This window comes from Myripristis murdjan, chromosome 1, assembly GCF_902150065.1.
Source record: "Myripristis murdjan chromosome 1, fMyrMur1.1, whole genome shotgun sequence".
NCBI classification, from domain to species: Eukaryota; Metazoa; Chordata; class Actinopteri; order Holocentriformes; family Holocentridae; genus Myripristis; species Myripristis murdjan.
In genome coordinates, this window is record NC_043980.1 from 16,273,614 (window position 1) to 16,294,859 (window position 21,246).

The following is a 21,246-nucleotide window of genomic DNA, read 5'->3' on the forward strand; positions in this document are numbered from 1 at the left end:
GTTGAAAATGCATGAGGAGAAGGTGTTGGGGAGTGTCTTGAAAATCTGATGGGCATGCTGCTGTTGTAATAAACAGAGTACTGGCTGGATAGTGTATTTTTTTTTCTATCCATAATGTAGTTATTGAATCACCGGCACTGATCAGCAGTATTATGGTTATTTTCTACACTGTGGTAATATTTTGGATTATTGCCTCTTTAAATAGTGTGTCAACCATATAATGACAGCAGGGTAAGATTTGAGACAACATGTCCAGATAAGCCAGGAAATGCCAGTGCGTGCTGTGCAGCTGATCAGGATAAGAGGTGCAGATGGATCAGCTGACCAGATAGCAGTGGCCCAATTCAAACTCTGGGGGGCACCAAACCTGAAGGGTTTTTCAAGGCTACTTTCAGAGCTGAAGTAAAAAATCTATTTTCTCGGCACTTAGCCTGCTCGTTTAGAGAACTGCTTATTGATTTAGAAAATATCACTGTTATTCTAATGAATATTTTTGCCAGTTGTCCAGGGTCTGTGCTTTAAGTTGTCTGAAAGCTCACTGACACCCCTGGGTCCCCATTTATCAACACTGCGTGTGTACAAATATGTACGTAAACCACATGTGCAACCATTTCTTAGCAACAAGTGGGATTTAATAATTTGAATCTGTGCTGGACAATATGCATCAGTTTAAGCACAGGTCTGACCGTGGTTACATATAGTACCAAGTGACTGAAGAGGAAAAATCACCAAGAGAGACGGACACAGACAATCAAATAAATAAACGTTTTCATGAAACATGCTCAGGCTATAGAGGTTGAGGCTTAAAGCACATGCTACATCATTTATTAACAATTTGGACAGTGCATGATGACCAATTGTATAACATTTAAGCATGACGACTCAAAAAGACTGACAAATGAAATTCAGTGTAAGCAACTTCAGTACTGAGAATTTCGATTTGCTGCTCACGGCACATTTTATTCTTCAAGGTCTGTTTCACTAGACCTTTGTTCCCTGATTTCTCCCTGGGTAGGAGCTGCAGAGAAGCCTTTTTTTTTTTTTTTTAATATTCTGATGTACTAAACTTAGAAAATTTCAAATGATATTCATTATTACAGGAGGCTAGTGGTTGGTCCAGAGTGGCTAGTCCACATTTGGCAGGCTGGTGCTATTCTGCTGTTTTCTTGTTGCAGCTATGTCCCTCATTTTTGTGGCAAATGTCTTCAAGCTTTTCCTTTTCTTTTTCCTTTTCATCTCTTGAAATGTAGACGAAACAAAGTTTGACAAAGCTCACACCTGCCTCCAAAGCTGTTTATTTTCCCTTGTTTGTTCACTTCTTCACCCTAGCCGTCTGCAGCATAGGGGTGGCATCGGCGTCATTTCCTGCAGCATTAAAGGGAAGGTTCAACTATGGGGCGTATATTTATGTTAATGAGTGCAACAGCGATTTAGAAAGCGTGCTATTCATCAAGGTTGATTATTTACAGGTGTGCATGCACACATCGGATAAATGTGCATATTTGATTGTACATACAAACATTCAGGATTTTATTCATGTGGGAATTCAGAACCTTTTCTACCCAGGAGAACAGCATTCGCTCTTTAAACCAATCTACATTTTCAATAGTCTCAATTATTTTCTATGTAGAAAGTCAGTGATGATAATTCAAACAGCTCATTCAAAGACACAAAAACACGCACCAATACACACATAAGTTTTATTGGGTTTTTGTGCTGTATTTGTCAAACAGGAGACTCAAAACACCACCCTTCCTACAGTCAGTGAGTCAGTGAAGGACCAGAGACATCGCTGGTAATTTTGTTTGCAGTAACAAACATGGCTCTTCAGCTGCCATTTTAGTGCTGTGCACTTGCATATGGCTACTGACCCTAGCTGACTAAAATTCAATATATATATGTATATATATGTTCTGTGTGGTCTTACAGAGCAGTGGATGAGTGTGTTGACCCTAGCTGGTCGAAGTCTCATCTTTACATCTCATGATTTGTCTTAATTTCTTTCATCATGTATCACTGTCATATTATTGCGCAAGTTTATGTTTTGTCCCAGTACTTTTTGATGCTCAGCTGGCCTGATGAGGGATCCTGCTTTGACTTGGCCCACCCAAGTTGTCGTCCATTTCCGCCTAAAATGGCTCTCCTCTGAGTTTTTCCTCGTCTTTCCTGAAGGGCCTAAATGCGGTGCCAGTTGGGCTAGTTTTAGCTGGGCAGGTTAGGTAGGTCTGTTGAGTCTCTTCACTGTGCTGTTCTGTGTCTTGTGCTTTGTTTTCTTTCATTATTTTTTTTTTCTTCCGTTCTGTATCGTGTCACACTGTTTTGGGACGGACTATGAATTAGTTAAGATTTGGGTAGGCTCATTGTCTGTCAAGTCCTTTGAGACGAGCTTTGTGATGAAGGGCGACATAAACACATTCAACCTGACCCGACTTACTGCATGCAGATCTTTGTCAGACCATGCTGTCTGTGCTGCAGAAATACAATCTTGGGTTTTGTGGACTGTAGTCAACATACCAGACAACCCTCCATGGGGGGAAGGGCATTCTGGATGGTTTATTTATTTATTTATTTATTTATTTATTGCTTGCATGACACTGTAACTTCTCTTTTTTCAGAGGAAAATTCCACAAGAGACCTAAGGAGACTCAGAGAACTAGGGGCAACTAGTGTGGTAGAAAGGTGGTGAGCTCAGTTCTTCTTTTGGACCGTTTTGGTAAGCTCAATTTTGGGAGCTTGATTTTGAAATTCACCAAATAAATACAAACATTCACACACAAAGTTTTTACCTTGTAGGACATTCTTGAGTGGATAAAGTCAAATGTCTATGAATGTAACCTAAGTCCGCATGTGACCATTACAACAATAATAGCGCTTGATCCTCTGTGTTTTCTTGACCTGTTTTCCCGGTTGCTGAATTCATACCAAGTTACAGCCCGAGCATCCGCAGCCATCGTAAAAAAAAAAAAAAAACACGTCTTACTCAATATATTAGGACTTCATTACTGATGAAATCCATATAATCCACTATTTGGCATTGAGGGTTAGTTTCAAGATTTACCGCTGCAAAGAAACTTAGCTGCTCTGGTCCACAACTGTTTAATAACTTATACACTACAATATACCTATATATGACAAACATTAAATATTCCAATCAACCAACTGAACACCTTCGAATTAACAATAAAAATGTCCATGGGGATTAATTGCATTTTTGTTGGCAATCTGCCTCCTTGGATTACATCTCTAACCAGTGCAAAATCTGTCTACTTGCCTGTGTTAATCAGAATACACCTGATTCTGAACAGCAAACCACCAAATTTCCTGTAATTCTTGCAGTTTCCTACACAATATTATTGTGATAATCTCACTCACTGTTGATTTGTGCCCTCACAGAGCCTGTGATCTGTATGTTTCCTAAACGTAATTCATTACAGATCTGGTTTGTCATGTTAAAAATGTGTACATTTTTACATTTATAAATGGAGGAAGAAATGGCCATGTATGCATGCAACACATGCATTAACACTGCATGTGTTGCATGCAGTGTTAATGCATGTGTTGCATGGGATAATGTTGGAGTGGAGCCAAGCTGGATTTATGAGTGCAAGTACATAAAAAAAAAGCTGCCTAACCTGAGAGCCTTGTTAGCATTAGGTTAGCATAGCAGATTTTCTCTGATTTGTGTGTGTGTGTGTGTGTGTGTGTGTGTGTGTGTGTGAGACAGAGAGAGTGAAACAGAGTGATAGCTGCCACCTCCTTCTGCTGAACACATGGAAGCTGCAAGGAGACTTCCCTGCAGTGCCAGTGGCCATAGCAGATGTGAAGGTGTATCCAGTAGCTTTTTGTTTAGATTAGACCATTACCAGATTAGACTCGCCCTCTACTGGTCACTTGCAGAACTGCAAGATTGAAACAGACAAGTTGAGTCAACAAAATGGCTGCCTTACATAATGCAATATGTTCTAAGAATATGTTCAAAAACAACACAGCCTTTGCCTTGATGATTATAACTATAATAAACTGGGCATGCTGTAATAATAATCAGCTATAAATAAAGAACACTTGTGCATGCCTCGATGCCATCTTTGGATCCACATAATTATAGTGAATGAAACACTACTTGTCGTCCTGGCAAGAGAATGATTTTTTTTTTTTTTTGGTCCAGTTTTCAACATTATCGATGAGCATTCACCTTTTAAACCTTGGGGTGACACAAGTCAGGCTCCTTATCTAATCAAAACAATCATAAAACAATGTGGGGGGACTAAATTCACATCATGAAAATGTGTTCAAAGATTGCAGGACAACCTCTTCAGAAACTCTGTGAATCGGCCTACCATAACAGGCCAACAACTCTAACCATGCTCTGAACAGTGAACATGTACAGCTAACACTAAACTGGAGATACAGGTTGAAGATCCTCTTTTGTGTATCAGTCAAGCGTAAAGTTAAATGACGGGTGCAATACCTGATCAAATGAATGCTGAGGCTCCTTGATATTTGCACTAAGTATTGTTCCCTGATTGTAAAGTTATGTAAATGTATGCATTTTTTTTTTTGTTTTTTGATATACACTGTTAAAGATAGTGCTGCTGTTGATGCACCAAAAAAACCCAGCCCTGGCTGACAATAACATGTTTGAGTTGCTCTTTCGCCTGCATTTCTTTCTTACATGTATGACTCTTTATCAGCACTGTTTGGCTGTAGTTTTCACACACACACACACACACACAGCTTCAGGACAATGTTTCAGACTGTTCCTGTAACTCCTCCCACCGAATAATCCCCTCCCCTCGGCCCGCATCTCCGTCCAAGACAAAGTACACCCCCTCCCATTTTAGTGCTAATGTTCCTCTCCCAGTTGTCCCTTGTTTCCCCGCCAGGTTCGCCAGGGTGTTTCAGGCACACCGCCGTGTAGAGACCCCACATCCAACTTGTGGTCAATCAATCCATAGAAACCGATCCATCACGGTCCGGGAGCTGTTCATACCTACCTTGTCGGCTTTAGCTAACGACCTCAGCAGCAGCACCGCTCTAGAGACTACATGTAAAACCAAAAAAGAAAAAAAAAACTAGGCTTCAGAGTTGTATTTTTGTGGAATAGTTGGTGTACGCGATTGTTACGCGCCTGTCTCTCGCCTTTGCGACCAGCCCCCCACCCTTTCCCGCAACCACCACCACCAACTGACGTCTGGTTGTTTTTTGTTTTTTTTTTTTTCGTTGCCACGAAAGGAGGAGGAGTCTACTCTTCGCTGAAAGAACAGTCGGAACAGACTGAATGCACGCCGACCGTGGTTGTGTTTTGGCGCAGCTCACTGGTTTTACCGGTGTGTAATAGACCTGTGGGCTCTCACTGCCTGACTGTCGCCTGATTTCTCTCGGCTGGAAGCGGCTGTAGCCCGGGGGTCCGGAGGGGTGCCACGGCGGCCGGAGGACTCAGTCTGCCGCTGCAGCCCGTTGACAGGAAAATCGCGGGAACGTCGCCTGGCAACTCAAACAGTCGGTGAGTAAATCTAAGCCGTGCATGGCAGCCAAAACAGCTGTCATTTCACTTTTAACTCACAGCAAAGTAAGACACGGCTTCTTAAATATGTGTAGTGTGAATGTGTGCATGATTAGTTATGAGATACAGACAGGATTTCTTCTTTGATAGCTCGCTTGCACATCACAGTGACCCCTGCTGGTAAGCCTCGTATACAGGGGACGTGGACTTTAGCTAGCTAGCAGTAACTTAGCAGTTAGCCGAGAAAGAATACACAACTGTCTTTTATTTATTTTTTTTTTTTTAAAGCTAGCATTACACAATTTCACCCTTTTAAAAAAACAGCTTGGATCAACGCTTTTGTGAAAAGATGAGCACTGTGGCTAACAGTAGGCTAGAGTTAGCGGTTCTATGAAAGCGCTATCATGAGTTTTGCTATTCGCTAAACTGTGTTTTTATTATACTTGAGTTGGTTATTTTCATATCAAATTTGTTTAGTTATTCTGTGACATGTCAAGGAGGCTTCAGTATTTCATCCTTTTGGTTTATACAAAATACAGAACCAAACGTTTAGATGTTTTTCACTTACAGCCTCTTAAAGCTTTTCACAGTTTCTTTTCTGTGCGTTTGGTCATGTTGTATTTTTGGTACAAAGCTTGTCAAACACATTGTGAAGGCAGGCCACACACACACACAAGTCGTGAACAAAAAAAAAAAGAAAAGGAAGAGCGGTATGTTTAGCACTCATATGTTCAAATCGAAAAAGCTGTCTTGAACATTTTGCATCTTTGATGTAGACCTATTTTCAGCAGAGGCTGAACAATCCTACTGGGTCAGTGAGGCGGATGTGTTGGGGCTAAAACAAGCAGCACCTCCAGTGTGCTGCAGAGGTGATTGTCTGGACAAGAGGCAGAAGACAAGACTGACTTTGCTTTAGGTTTATCAGCCCTGGGCTATGGGGAAGAATGAATTAAGATTGTTTATGTGATCACCCTTCTATTTAATATATGAGATTTGATTTGGACTTTAATTACTTTTAATTAGTTGTTGAATTTTAATGCAGATTACATCAACATAACCCTGAAGTGAAAGGTGCACAGCATTCACCTTGGTATTAAACCATACCTCATGCATAGGTAGATTCACTTGAAGTGGAATAAATTGCAGTGCTTATCACATTGTTCACTGTGCTGTCACCCCCCTCCTGGCCCAAAGTGGTATAGTCCAGTAATTTTCCATGCACCACACAGACCAAGGATGTGGGTGTGGCCTAATGTCAATGTTAATACAAGAGTTGTGCAGTTTATTTTGTTTGTTCATTCTGGTTGTTTTCTAGACCTAGAGAATTCCTACACCTTTTTTTTCCTCCATTTGGTGTATATGAGTTTAGTGACCTACTGAGTGTCTGCTGTGGAAAGCAGTCTCACTTTTGAGATTTTTGGCAGTGTGCAGAGTCCCACCATGTTTATGACATTTCTGTATTTTGGATTGGATTTAGTCCACTCAGAGTGGAGCAGTGTCCAATTTGAGCTCACAGAATGGGAAAATGGAAAAATGGTATAGTCCCTTTTTTTTAGTTTCCCCTCCCCCACTTCATGTAATGGCTCTGCTCACATGGTGCACTCACATTTCAATACACATTCTGTTTTGTGTGCTGAAAAAAAAAAAAGAGTCTAGAAAGGCCCCGCCTACTCTTGAAATGCTTTTCTGTCTATAGGTAAATGTTAGGTGTCAGCTATTTGTTACAGAGGTTGATTTTTTTTTTTGTGTTTGTGTGTGTGTGTTCAGTCACATGCAGCCAGACTGATGAATTTATTTTTGACCAAACATCTGAAAACAATTTGACAAGCTAGCTTAATTTAAATGTGTGCTGAGTGTGAAGGTAGGTAAGAGCGATGGTCTACCCTGTCGTAGTTTAAAAATATGACCTCCAAATGTCCTACATATGGAGACAGACAGTTTGTATGCCTAGAAACACGCTGGACTCTCATGAACCTTAAATGTATGTATTAAGCTTCAGCTGAAAGGTAAATTTCATACCTTTTTGTTTGAACAGAGCAGAAGTAAGACAGTGATAAGTGGATCTCTTGGTGCTGAGCCAGGTTACGTCTGTTGTTTAAATCACATGTTCCTCCCATCTCTTTGGTAACAAAACATTCTGAACATGAGATGCATCAGAGGCCGTCGAGGACAACTACGCCTGTAAAAGGGCCATGTTGTCACACAGGGGAATCTTTGATCGTGTCACGTTACACGCTTTGCACCATTTCACCACATGCGTCACAAATACATACAATTACATATTAACTGGACCTTGTGGAGTTTATAAATCCTGTACATTGTGTGGTGAAGGTCATTTAGAGCCGCTTAGAGAGTTGACAAATTTAGGCTGCATGTGTTTGATTTATGAATGCTCAAATGTATGCGTGTCGGTGCACAACTAAAATGGCTTACTGTTATCAAACCAAAATTTTATAGTTCCGGCTCATTCAAAATAATGATTCGAGTAATCGTGTTATTTTAAAAAATGAGTAAAATTACACTACCTCCCCCAAAAACGCTCAGCAATATGGGAGCATTGCATATTATCTTCAGTGCCACTCATAGTAGTCTGACACACACAATATGTGCTGCAGAATGGTATCTTGCACAGATTTTAGCCTTTCTGATACCTAAAATATCGTTTGCATAAAATTAATTGAAGCCTGCACATGGGTACATGTCTGACTTGGCTTATACAAATTATCACACCTTTTTTCTACTATGCCTATGAGTTTTATCAATGTATTATAATTAGTATTTTTTGATATGTACCGAGAGGTTTTCCAATATGAGTTGCAAGTACTCACACACTCCCTCTGGCTTCCTCCTAGTGGCTACGTATGTCTTTATTTTATTTTACTGATATTTTTTTTTAAGGCCACAACATAATCTAAGAATGCCATGAGACCGCTTATAGTTCCAAAGCTGCTAATCCAAACCATTTATTAATCGTGGCATTATCCAGGAAAATTTTTTCTTAGTTGTGATGTTACAGTAATGTTAAAAAGGTGAAATGTGTCAGACAACGTAGTGGAATAAGTATAACGAATTCCCCAGTGTAAATATTAGAAACTGAAATGAACCCCACTTGGTGAAGTAGACACTGGTTGGGAGAATGTTAAGGTCCCATCTGGTTGACCCTGTGGGATGTGGGGCTGGTTCCTTGTTGCTAAAATACAGGACAGTCCCAGATAAATAGAAACAGCCTGATTCTTAAGGTACAATGTATATTTAATGTATTTAATTAATGAGTGCATTTGTTCATTCAGTCAAGATACACATTGGTTCATAGCCATAGGCCCACTGAGGGAGATGTATACCTGACTGATAAGTAAATACTGACGTGTGCACTATCAGCTCAAGCCCGGAGGGGACATTAGCTAATGCCCAGAGTAAGAAGTTAATTGTATCTTTCTGAAACTTCAGAATATTGTGCAACATTCTCAAAAATTCTCCTTTTTTTGCATGTTTTTTTTTTTTTTTTTTTTTTTTTTTACTGATTTCATAGACCCACAAGAACCAGTTTCAGCCAGATGGAGCCGGTTTCTTTGGCTCTCAGGCTGAAAATGAGAGGGAAAAGAAATATGATCTGGTTCAGCTTCGAAGTAGCATGTGTTTGTTAGTCAGCATTGTTATCAGGTCATTTTGATTGACTAAAGTGCTATAAATGACTTTTGGATTTCACACATCAGTTATACCAAATGATAAATTAGTTGCTTATGTGCATTTACATGCAGTTCCGATGACATTTACCTTGTCCTATTTGGGGATTTGTTATGGACTGATATAGCTGTTAAAATATTTTCATGTTATCTACATCTGCAATAAAACCCCAGTCATGTTATCAGTTATTTAATAAAAACATAGAACTAAACATAGATATGAACACTTTTCTTATGAGTTGTGCTTTTAATCTTGTCACTGTTCAAACAAACCACACAAGACATTACATGCCACTTTGAAATGAAGCTAGATGAGAGTTCAGAGAAAAAAAATGATGATTAGTAGCACTATTCAGGTTTTTAGAGAGACGCTTTTGTTGAAAGCAGGTGACATATGTGTTCAGACTTGTATGTTGGCACAGCACACACCCTAAGCAGACATACAGCCTTGCTAACCTAACATGCTCACATTGTTTTATTATATTTCTGTATATAGTCCTGTAACAAGGGCTATAATTATTCTCATGGTGAAAGAGCTATCATATTTAATATTAAACTTAGACAATATATGATGTACAATAAAGCTGTCTTAAGATATTTTAAATCTTTTAATCTAAAATAATGTGATTTATTATATAGTTTAGTAGGTTACAACTGAAAAGACATGTATTATTGCATTTGAATGTGATGAAAATATTGAGTTTATTAGCAAAAAGAAACTGATCCCATGATATTGTTGTCCACATTGATTGAACATTTTTACACACTGTCATTATTTAAAGATGGTCAGCTTTCACGGCATTCAAACATCAGTGTATTGATAGTCATAGTTAAAATGTGGTAGTAAGTAACTGGCTGGTACAGGTAGTGTGCTAGCACTTTGAATTTTTGGCTGATTTTATGTGACTTCAAGTATTAAATTTTAGGCCTTCGTTGTTCTTACACTCCACAGGCAGTTGACCAGTATGGGTTTTTCAGTTCCTGATGCTCATCTTTAGAGAGCAGGGTGGCCGATGGTCAACATATAATGCAGATATGATGTTGTTTTTTTGTATCTGACATAGTACAACAAATTGATAATAATAATGACAAATGAGGTACAAAATAGCTGAACTTAAATTAATGTTTATTTAACACCAATGTTACTGTTTGCTTTGTCTCTGTTTGCTTAGATCTGCATTGTGTCTGCAGTGCACTTATTTTAAATTTAAAAAAAAAAAGATCAACTTAATAAATTCCCACAGGTAATGAAAAAATGAAACTCTGTAAAAAAAAAACAACAAAATTTTGAGAATGACTAATAAAAATTTACTGCACTTAAGCATATAAGGGGGAGCACTGACTTCATTCCAGAGCAGCCGCACTAACAACATTGCCTGCAAATGTGTCTGCAGACATTTTTTGTTTATTTGGCCTTATGATTGCAGATATTGGCTAATGTAGATTATCTCAAAATGTTGTATATCGGCCTGATTAATTGGTCTGTCTCTACACTCTACTATTAAATTGCAAATTGATGAGAATGAAAATTAATTTGCATTATTATTTGAATGTAATGTTTATACCATCTCATTAAGTGAACATTAAAATCTCAACATCTAAAGCCACATCATAACACTGGAATAAAAGAGTTGTTTTTACCATTTCTCTTTTCAAATCAACCGGTATGATTAGTTGTGACTGAAATGTATGGAGGTAGAGACTAAATAGGTTTGATATTACTGCCATTGCATTATTTAAGCAGGAAGTCAAATTTTCCCTCAACACTTTGTTCCTAGACTACACAATTGTATTAAACAAAAAGACTTTTTAATTATATTTCCATCTTGAAATTTGAGTTTAGGGAGAAAATAAGGAAGTAGTTCATCCACTCCCATATGACATGCAGAAAATTTCATTCCAAAAATACTCCCAAGTGTGGGAGGAAATCTAATTTTTTTTTTTCCAAACTTGGATCAGCTAGACTTGGATCAACTTGAAAATGCCATGAGACAGTGGTAAAGACAATGAAGTCAGAATCAGAATCAGAATCAGAATGCCTTTTATTGTCATTTTACAATAGTAGAATGAAATTGCAGCAACTCCAATTTCAGTGCAGGAAAATATACACAACAATACAATATATAAAATATATAAAAATATACAGGTACCAGATTCACATAATCATAACAGTATAAAAATAAAGTGCGTAGTAGTGAGGTACAGTGTAATGTATTGCACACAGGATAGACTGGATATAGACTGTACTGGTTACAGAGTGTTATTGAGGGAGATGATGGCTCTGGGGAAAAAACTGTTTTTTAGTCTGTTTGTCCGTGCCCTGATGCATCTGTATCGCCTCCCAGAAGGTAGCAGCTCAAACATCTGGGAGGCGGGGTGAAAAAAGTGACAAAGATGTGTTGCTGCAATGAAGTACAGAAGTTCAAAGTATATCCAGGTTGAGAAATGGGAAAATATATATCGACGTGCAATATACAACGAGGATGTTGGCGTGAGTAGCTTGTATAAATGTCTATGTGCAGATTAGCATGACTCCGTCAGTCAGTGATGGTGCATATTTGTCTGTATACTGTACGTGCATCTGATAGCATGCATTGGGCCTTACACCTTGTCCAGACTAGGGTGTGGATACTCTACCTGAGCCCGTTAGGACCTGACAGCTCAGGCCAGGTTTGGACAAAAATTTACAAAATTCAGGTTCGGGTCAGGTTCAGTCGCGTCAGTGCTATTTTAGTGAAACTCTAGTGTAAAATAAATGGACCTGATGAAACTACTCTCTGTTCGGGGCACTTTCCTGTACAGTGCTGGAGTTTAAAGTGACAGCGCTGAAAGTAACATGTAGGCTATTTCAGGCGGTAAACGTAACCTAGCGATGGAGGACAAGCAAAATATCAGGCTTGGGTCGGGTTTGGACACACAAAAAGAATGCCTGTCAGGTTCGAATCAGGCTCGGTTACTATGTTCCTGTCTCGGGTTAGGTTTGGACAAAAATATGTGGCCTGATCTCTAGTCCAGACTTCAAGCTAGTAGTGAGTCAGCACAGCTGATGCTGTCTACAGTGCAAGCCTTAAGTCCATGTGTCATCTCAGAGTGTACATATGAGGTTATAGTTTAGAGTGCAGAGGTGGACACTAGGTGCCCATTGATGCTTTGGGTAAAGACATCTCTACATTTGTGACTTGTCTAGATGGTCTCATTGATCATAATGGCGGTGATCTGTTTTTTGGTGATGCTTGCTCGCTGCGCTAGGACAAGCTGTTAGGACAGGTGGACAGGTGGATTGCCATGTAGAAGAAACTATTTGTTGGTGTTTACTGAAGTCACCCAGTGGCACTTTCAGAGGATAGTATATCAAACTGGTTGTGGGCAGGGTCTTTGAAATTTTCTTGAGCATCATGCAAGTCTTCGAAGGACAGTCGCCTTCTCTCTTGCATCAGTCGTGTCAGTGTTATTTTAGTGAAACTCTAGTGTAAAATAAATGGACCTGATGAAACTACTCTCTGTTCGGGGCACTTTCCTGTACAGTGCTGGAGTTTAAAGTGACAACGCTGAAAGTAACATGTAGGCTATTGCAGGCGGTAAACGTAACCTAGCGATGGAGGACAAGCAAAATATCAGGCTTGGGTCGGGTTTGGACACACAAAAAGAATGCCTGTCAGGTTCGAGTCAGGCTCGGTTACTATGTTCCTGTCTCGGGTTAGGTTTGGACAAAAATATGTGGCCTGATCTCTAGTCCAGACTGCAAGCTAGTAGTGAGTCAGCACAGCTGATGCTGTCTACAGTGCAAGCCTTAAGTCCATGTGTCATCTCAGAGCGTACATATGAGGTTATAGTTTAGAGTGCAGAGGTGGACACTAGGTGCCCATTGACACTTTGGGTAAAGACATCTCTACATTTGTGACTTGTCTAGATGGTCTCATTGATCATAATGGCGGTGATCTGTTTTTTGGTGATGCTTGCTCGCTGCGCTAGGACAAGCTGTTAGGACAGGTGGACAGGTGGATTGCCATGTAGAAGAAACTATTTGTTGGTGTTTACTGAAGTCACCCAGTGGCACTTTCAGAGGATAGTATATCAAACTGGTTGTGGGCAGGGTCTTTGAAATTTTCTTGAGCATCATGCAAGTCTTCGAAGGACAGTCGCCTTCTCTCTTGCATCAGTCGTGTCAGTGTTATTTTAGTGAAACTCTAGTGTAAAATAAATGGACCTGATGAAACTACTCTCTGTTCGGGGCACTTTCCTGTACAGTGCTGGAGTTTAAAGTGACAACGCTGAAAGTAACATGTAGGCTATTGCAGGCGGTAAACGTAACCTAGCGATGGAGGACAAGCAAAATATCAGGCTTGGGTCGGGTTTGGACACACAAAAAGAATGCCTGTCAGGTTCGAGTCAGGCTCGGTTACTATGTCCCTGTCTCGGGTTAGGTTTGGACAAAAATATGTGGCCTGATCTCTAGTCCAGACTGCAAGCTAGTAGTGAGTCAGCACAGCTGATGCTGTCTACAGTGCAAGCCTTAAGTCCATGTGTCATCTCAGAGCGTACATATGAGGTTATAGTTTAGAGTGCAAAGGTAGACACTAGGTGCCCATTGACGCTTTGGGTAAAGACATCTCTACATTTGTGACTTGCCTAGATGGTCTCATTGATCATAATGGCAGTGATCTGTTTTTTGGTGATGCTTGCTCGCTGTGCTAGGACAAGCAGTTAGGACAGGTGGACAGGTGGATTGCCATGTAGAAGAAACTATTTGTTGGTGTTTACTGAAGTCACCCAGTGGCACTTTCAGAGGATAGTATATCAAACTGGTTTTGGGCAGGGTCTTTGAAATTTTCTTGAGCATCATGCAAGTCTTCGTAGGACAGTCGCCTTCTCTCTTGCATCAGTCGTGTCAGTGCTATTTTAGTGAAACTCAAGTGTAAAATAAATGGACCTGATGAAACTACTCTCTGTTCGGGGCACTTTCCTGTACAGTGCTGGAGTTTAAAGTGACAACGCTGAAAGTAACATGTAGGCTATTGCAGGCGGTAAACGTAACCTAGCGATGGAGGACAAGCAAAATATCGGGCTTGGGTTGGATTTGGACACATAAAAAGAATGCCTGTCAGGTTCGAGTCAGGCTCGGTTACTATGTTCCTGTCTCGGGTTAGGTTTGGACAAAAATATGTGGCCTGATCTCTAGTCCAGACTGCAAGCTAGTAGTGAGTCAGCACAGCTGATGCTGTCTACAGTGCAAGCCTTAAGTCCATGTGTCATCTCAGAGTGTACATATGAGGTTATAGTTTAGAGTGCAGAGCAGAGGTTGCGCCAGACTTTTTTGTTGTCTGTCATTTTGACTGACAGGGTCATAAAAATCCTGTCATAATCTATTTTACCAGTCACTTTAATTTTTTAAATGATAAGGACATATTCAATAGCATTTCTTTTTCATTCATTTTTAATTAATATTCAGTCCAAAGTTAGCTGAACAGAAAATCCAAACCGTATCCATTTAAAGAAACTTCTGACACTCAACTGCCGTGACATTTTGTATGCGGCAAATTTCATCATATAACATATATACATTATTTGAAATATTAACTATCTTGTAACTATCTATTGCTACATTGCCCATTCTGCTCTATCCAAGCTCATCGCCATTTATTCTTATTAAGCCTGCAATTAAACTAAAACCGCCTTGATTTATTTTGCTTTTTATGGTTGTAGAATTGTCAGAATTGTGCAATGACTGAGTGCTTTTGCACACCATCGGAAAGCTCCGGTTCTCTGCTCTCAGAAACTGTCGGACTTTTCTTTGATCGCACCATTGGTTCAGGAGTTACGGTATGAGAAGCTCTTATTACAAACAAGTGACACACCGGGGACTCTTCTGTGACTGGACGGTCAAAGTGTCAGTAGTCCTACGGAGTTACCGTAATGGCACTGTACATAGGCGCAAAGCTCCGTTTCTCCAGTTCCCGACATTTTTTTTTTTTTTTAAGTTTCTGTATGTCATAAACGGTCTAGGAGATATCGATATGTAAAGTACGCATGCTGAATCCTGTCGGCGCCGACATCATCGGTGTAAGAGACGTCTTTGCTGTCTTCCCCGGGCTTCATGAACCTGCGGTCCATCCTGTGGGTTGCAGTGCGTCACATAGACATACCGGTATATGTCTATGTGCGTCACTGAAGGCTAACGAGGCTCACTTTCGACGCCACATGGAGCGCCTGATTGTCAACACCCAAGTCCCGCCCCAGCCCTACTTCTGATTGGCTAGTAGGCCTATTGTTAGTGTGGCTGAGAACGAAAGCTGTGCTTCTATTGGATCCAGAGAAATGTCTGTTAGATAAAGCTGGCCGAACCCTCTTTTTTTTTTTCGCACTCACACCGGTACGCCGGAGATCTGGCACGGCGCCGGACTGCTATCAGCCCTGTCATTGCCACCAAGTGGTCAGGGGTGTGAATTGCAATCTGTCAAAATGACAGATGGCCTTCAGATTTTTCCGTCACCGTTTAAAAAAACCCGTCAATGACGGAAAATATTCGGTTAACGCGACCTCTGGTGCAGAGGTAGACACTAGGTGCCAATTGACGCTTTGGGTAAAGACATCTCTACTGGCTAATGTAATAAATTACATTAGCCAGTGTTGCCTTAAACCAGGAGGAGGCAGAGCCAAACTATGTTGTGATGGCGGCTTGAGGGAAGCTTACATTGAAGGTTCTGTGGATTTGGAACAAGAATACTTTGTGACATGATCAGCTGCCAGAGTTCAGGCAAGAAGAACTTTCTTAATTGCAACTTGATTAGATTGGAAATGTCCTTATCTAATTTGAGGGTGTTACAGCTGTTGGTCCCCAGAAATCTTTACATTGTCACCGTGCTCACAGTAGCATCAGTAATAACCAGGGGAGATCGGCATATGGGTTATTTGGGAAGTCAACCCTGATCTTCGGTGTCGTGTGAGTGTCAAGAAGCTTGGGGTTATTGACGGCACACCAAGAGGCATATCTGACTGCTGCTTGTTGTAGATTGACTCAACAATGCCTCTGTTAAGGCCCATAGTGATACTGTCTGGACACTTGAGCTTTACTTAAGTGTTTCAGGAGCTGCAGTAATTTATTTGCAGGGAACAGAACATTGGGGAGTTTATATTTCTGTTGGGCACCTGTGAAATGACTGACATATACCAAGGTATAATTTTTTTGCCCAGCCCTAGTTGGTATGTTTGTGGAATGCATTCCTTGTGTGTGGTCCAGTGCGAGTGTTCAGTGACAGATATCTATGGTATTGATGTGTTGCTCCACCTCTGTACTAGAAGAAAGAAAAGACAGGTGCAGTCAGAAGAAATAATGGAGAAAAAAGGTGGGCCCAGGAGTGAGCCATGGGGAACCTCAATGTAAAGGATACAAGGCAAATCTACAGTATACTAAACTTAGCATGTGTAAGGGTGAACCTAATAGGTCAAATGACAATGCAAGAAAAACCCAATTAATTAATTAGAGTTGGGGATTTGTTTGCTAGAGCTAATGCTCTTCACTTTTCCAGCAGTTGGGGAAACAACAGACAAGACTTGCATTGGTCTTGGGAAGTTGCAGCATTTAGTATCTCACACACTGTAGCCTATACTGGATATTTACTACCAGTTTAACAACTTACTGCTAACCTTTTCCTCCGCTCACATTCACCATCACTTTTCTGCTGCTCATGCTCTCACACTCGCTCAACCACACACATACATTATGCACTGCCTTGTTCCTTAAAGGAGCTATGCTTCTCTTGTAATGGTACTTTTCACGGAGATGTCTTTTGAATAATGAGGACAGGGATGATTCTGGGATATGATTACTAGTCAAAGACTCAAAACAATTCCACACTCAAGTGGGGTGTTACTTTGCTTGCACAGTGTGCGAGTGAAAATCCTTAGTAGCCCACTGATATTAATGATGGTGTGAAATTTTAGCAGCGGCACACATAATGAAAACTGGGAAACACTGCTCTATGTCTCAGGTGTAAATCAGGCCTTGATTAGGTGGCTAAAATAAAAAACAAAAAACAGCAGCACCCTGGGTCCCTAGGACATGGAAAGATCTAGAGTCACTGTCTTAAAGGGTATGGACATCGTTGAAAATTGGTACAGATAAAACAACTAACCTGCAAAGCTATCTTCGCAGTCATTTGGCAGGACAACATTCACTGTGATTGGCATTGAATGTTAGCTTGCAAAATAAATAATTTGAGGGGAAATTGGAGGAATTTTAAATGTAATCAGCTGTACCTTCAAATTCATTAGTAACTGAAAAGTGATTAAAAACCTTATGAATTTGTAGCTTTCACTGTGTTATCATGACCTGCTCTCTGTCTGAATGTTAGTAGACTCTGGACTCTACCCTCATGAACAAGGTTCAACAGAAATGCTTTTGTTGGAACAAAGCCAAATGAAGGCACCTGATTTGGTAATTGGACACAAGCAAGACTAGCTTATCAGTGGCAGAATACATTGTGTTATGTTTAACTGACACGGATTAAATCGTGAAGAGATACAACATGTAGTCATTTCGAATTTTACTCGTACTTAAACATAATGGACAATAGTTGTCATCTGATGTGACACCGGATCCTACTTTAGTGGACACTTAAAACAAGTATCCAGCCTTTTCTGTTAGTATTAGTAGACACCTTATATTGTGTTGCATTAAAAAAGAAATGAGCATAGACAAGAAATAGTGAACAATGAATGAATGACACCGGTGCTGTAAAAAATTCAAATTAATACATGCATCGCTTGAATAATAATAATGATAATAATAATGTAATAATAATTGTTATTAATATTATTATTATTATTATTTGTGGTAGTAATTGTTGCTGTTTTAATTGTTGTTTTTATGTTGTATCTGCTTTAAAATGCAGAAGAACATTACAAAAGACAAATTAATTATGGGGAGAGGGGTAGGACAGAATGCTATTAAAAACACTGGAAGCAAAGATTAATTACCTTTTGTTTTACTGGCTGTTAAGCTAAGGTTAAAATTGTAACACAGTGTTGCAGCTTACAGGTCTTCCTCACGGTGAAAGAAATGTGTTAAACTGAGACCAGTCCCCCCTGCTCCTCAAAAAAAAAAAAAAAAAAAAAAAAAAAATCAAAAGCCTTAAGAGAGCATAAGGACAGAGGGGAAAAAGCAACAAATGTGCCCAGATTGTTAAGTGTGTAAAGTAGCAAGAAAGAGTTAGTCATAAGCAGGCAGAATCTTTTGATACAATGGGTTGTTTCTGCTGACAGGAGTTTTACTGCGCACAGCAGTAGCAGTGGCCATTTTGAGTCGTAGCATGCAGCGCAAGCAATTCATCAAAGAGAAAGGAGTGGGGGATGGGGAAAATGTCATGTAGGCTAGCTTGTTGACTAAACCAGATCATTAACCTCCTGGAAATGGCAGCGGTTTATGAAATGTCTCAAAAAAACAGTCATCTGTTTCTGATGTCTTAATTTATTATCTTTTTATTTAATTAATTAATTTGTTTTTGTCATAGATCACAGTGTCTTCAGGGATGAGAGAATAAAGCTTACAGCACTGCATTTACTCTTAACATTAGAACATAACCATTATAAGTACAATTTATATTCATAAAACAAAGTTCTGTGAAATCTGACATGTGTAGACTAAAACATAGGTGAGTTATAAGTATATTATTAGTGTTATTACTATATTACAAGGAAAAAACTGTCTTTGATCAGAGAAAGTGACTGCTGCATTTATGAAGAGGCTTTATAGTGTGTAGCATTTCTCACTAAACATAAAATGGGGTATTCTTACAGGGCTGGGAGGAAGGAGGGGGATTCTGTCTATCAAGGGAGAACTGTAATCCATTAGAGTTTCTTTACTTATCTGCATAAGATAATGTGTTTTTTATTTTTTTAGCTTTACTTTAGGGCTGCGATAGTCTAGATAGCTTGGGATTTGTCGTTTACCTCTTTGGCTCCCTCCCTTGTTGGTGAGTGCGCACCCTTCTGCTGCAATGGTTTCGTCCGTGCTCGGCTGTAAAACTCCAGACTGTGCAGCACACTGTGCTGGTGTGGGGGAGGGGTGTTGGCGCTGTGTGTCAGCCTGTGGACTTCAGTTCTGACTCTGTGCTGCTAGCTAGAGCTTATGCGCACTGTGTCACACTGTACTGACTTCATGTCTTCAAAAGATGTTAAGTAAATTAACAGTGCAATCAGAAAAATCATTCTAGATCGTCTCAAGTACATTTAACAAAAAAAAAAAAAAAACATTTCTCCATGGACCCCAGGTTACATTTGTTACTCTTAGTTTGCATACTGATGTTTTTGTGTTGTTGTTGCTTTGTTATGAAGTGTGACAGTAAATACTTTTATTGTAGCCTTAAGACCAGTTTCCCTGAGCCGCGCATGGGTAAAGAATAATCACCATGTGCCTGCTTCACATGGAAGCTCCTGGTTCAGCCCACCCCACTCCCTCCTATTTTCCTTCCTTTTTTCTCCCTCCACCCAACCCCTGCTAGTTTTCAACTACAGAAAAAAGAACAAGGGGGAAAAAAATCACGCGTACAACCTCCTGAGCAGTGGAAAGCCAGGAAGGTCTGCTTTTAGGCTCCTTTTTAAGGTTTAGTTAAATTCTGTTTTTACAATAACTTTATTTTACTGTTGTTTTGCCACATTATGTTTTTAATTTTTCATCATCAATTTTTTTTTTTTTTTTTTCCTTTCACTAAGGTATTAAAACACTGAAGTTTCTACACAGTTTCTGACAGTGGTCAATGCTGTTTAAAGGCAGGCAACCACTTCACAGATTTAGGTGTTTTACATAGTTGGCATAGTGTATTTTCCATCAATGAAGATTGATTAGACTTTTAGAGGAAGTGAACTTATGAATAATGTGAAGAAAACTGTACTAATAGCGGTTCTAAGCTAGTTTGTGAGGGGGGAATTGGGACACAAATAAGCACAAAACATGGGACACAAATAAGCAGCTTCATTCCCTGACTATGTTTGCTTTCAAATGTATAAACTCAGTTTACTCTATTTAATAATCTATTAATCCCCATGTATCCCCCCAACCCATGTATCAGTGGCTTTCCCTTTCAAACAAAATAAAAACTTGTAAATTTGTCATCCCTTAAGTATGTTATATGCAGAATTCTAAGGATTGTGGCTGGTAGTATTTTTATTATAAGTTTTGTATAGCAGTGAGATGATCAAAATAGAGAGTATAACTTCAGTGCTCCTGTTTATTTATTCATCAAACATAAATTAACCACAGATGAGTTCTCTGAGATTTCACTTTTGTGACAAGTCTGGCATTTTGTTAAACTGTGGTCCGGTATAACATGAGCTTGCAGGGACGAAGTTTAAACTATTATGACAAGTAGGTCTTGGTCTGTGAACTCAGCCAGCAATGATAGAGTATGCATGGAGACAAGACTCACCATAAAGATGTGTTGTAACCATGCTTTTGAAAACAGTAGCATATACAGTCAAGTCAAAGCAAACACTTCACTGCTTGATATGAGTAATGGTTAGGCCACTACACAGCAAGACGAGAACCTAGACAACACGTGTAAAAAATAGGAGATGGGAAACAACTTTTTACAGCACACAAAATATACTGGTGTCATGGGGTATGCTTTGGTGGGAATTTGCTGAGTTTTATGTCTGTTGCACCCCATCCTTTTGCTGCCACTGAGAAACCTATATGTAGCGCTGAGAAATTTAACAGCAAGTAAAAATGCTGTATGCTGCAGAACAACAGTGCGAGCCATTGTTTTATTTGGCAAAATATTGTTTTAATGCAATTTATCAGAAATAAAATGTGCAGGTGAGAAAAATATCTAGGCATTTATGTGCATAGGTAAATACTTCCAGTGATGTGGTGGTGCTGTAACTTGATAGGGTGTTCTGGATGTATCAGTTAGCGTATGACTGCTCAGCCTGGCTGCGCACAGCAGAGCAGGTGGCCATTTTGAGTTGCTGCAGTGAATCCAGATGCAGACCGTAGGAGTGGGGGAAGGGAGGACTGCGCATTGTGCGCAGTAATGTTGGAATGCAGGCTCTGCTCTCACCGCC

At 39.8% G+C, this 21,246-nt stretch overlaps 1 protein-coding gene across 1 annotated transcript in view; it reads left to right on the forward strand.

The window, feature by feature from the left end:
- Positions 1-4,849: 4,849 nt before the first annotated feature.
- atf7ip (activating transcription factor 7 interacting protein) overlaps positions 4,850-21,246 on the forward strand; it is a 38,276-nt gene continuing 21,879 nt past the window's right edge. Inside the window, exon 1 of the mRNA XM_030053212.1 lies at positions 4,850-5,503. The gene's annotated coding sequence lies outside the window, so the exon portion shown is untranslated. The remainder of the gene's footprint in view (positions 5,504-21,246) is intronic.